Raw genomic sequence first — 1,418 nt, 5'->3', positions numbered from 1 at the left:
TGGCGGCCAAAATTATTAGATCACCAAAGAAATTCGAATTAAAATTTCTGTCGATAATTTTTTGCAGGTGAATTATTTTTTCTTTGAATCTACAGCAATCATGTTTGTTAACTAAACTTCATTTCAAGTTTTTTTTTATCGCAGTTTCTTTACCTGTAATAAAGAATTATCAGTTTGAATATTTTCAGGTCAGTTTTAATTTTACCTTAAACGGTTAAACACTGATTTTGTTTTCCTTATTTTTCTTTAAAACTTAAAAATGAATGTTCACGGTCGAGTTAGACATGCATTATCGTTGGAGGATTGTGTTAGGGCGTTAACATTAATGGAGGAAGGTCGTAGTCAGCGATATATCGCAGAAAGGCTTGGCGTGACCCAATCTGCAATTTCTTATGTTCTAAGAAGACATAGAGAGAATGGTAATCATCACAGAAGACCAGGTCAGGGTCGTAGACGCGTTACCAATGCCGCCCAGGATCGCTACATGGTTCAACAAGTTCTTCGAAACCGGACATTAACAGCTCCTGAGGTGCAAAATTCGGCTAGAAGGACTTATGGAATCCAAATCAGCTCAAGAACGATAAGAAGACAGTTAAGGGAAAGAAACCTGACGTCACGGATCCCAGCTAGAGGGCCGCGTTTGACCGTAGGGCATCGGAGGAACAGACTTCAATTTGCAAGAATGCATGTTAATTGGGAGCCGGCCGATTGGAATCGAGTTTTGTTTACCGACGAGTCAAGATTTTCCCTGTACCATTCAGATAGACGCGTTCGAGTTTATTGGAGACCTGGAGAACGGTACGCACAGTGCAACTTCATTGAAGACATTCGTCATGGTGGAGGCAGTGTTATGTTTTGGGGAGGCATCTCTTTGGGAGGACGTACGGAGCTCGTGGCGCTTCAGAGGGGTAATATTAATGCTGTCCGATACATGTCGGACATTTTTGAACCTCATGTAGTGCCATATGCTGAAAACTTTGGTGCTGGCTTCATTTTTATGCAAGATAATGCACGGCCACACACAGCTCGGGTGACACAAGATTTTCTTCGTCGTGAAAATATTGAGACCATGAATTGGCCAGCTAATAGTCCTGACCTAAACCCCATTGAACATGTATGGGACATGATCGGAAGGCGATTTAGAGCGCTCCCAAATCCTCCGAGCGACCTTGACGGGCTTACTAATGCCATTNTAATGACGGGCTTACTAATGCCATTTCAGAGATTTGGAACAACATCGATCAAGGGGACATAAGGGAGCTTATTTTAAGCATGAGGCGACGGTGTGAAGCTGTCATACGAGCGAGGGGTGGCAACACTAGGTATTGAGAGTTTTTTTCATGGGTGAACTAAAATTTCGTTTTTCAGGATTTTGTTATTTTTTTAGTGAAAGTTTATTTTTGTTATTTTTTTACAAT

The sequence above is a fragment of the Daktulosphaira vitifoliae genome, unplaced genomic scaffold (genome assembly GCF_025091365.1).
Source record: "Daktulosphaira vitifoliae isolate Bord-2020 unplaced genomic scaffold, ASM2509136v1 Scaffold_3, whole genome shotgun sequence".
In the NCBI taxonomy this organism is placed as follows: Eukaryota; Metazoa; Arthropoda; class Insecta; order Hemiptera; family Phylloxeridae; genus Daktulosphaira; species Daktulosphaira vitifoliae.
This window is presented reverse-complemented; position numbering follows the sequence as displayed.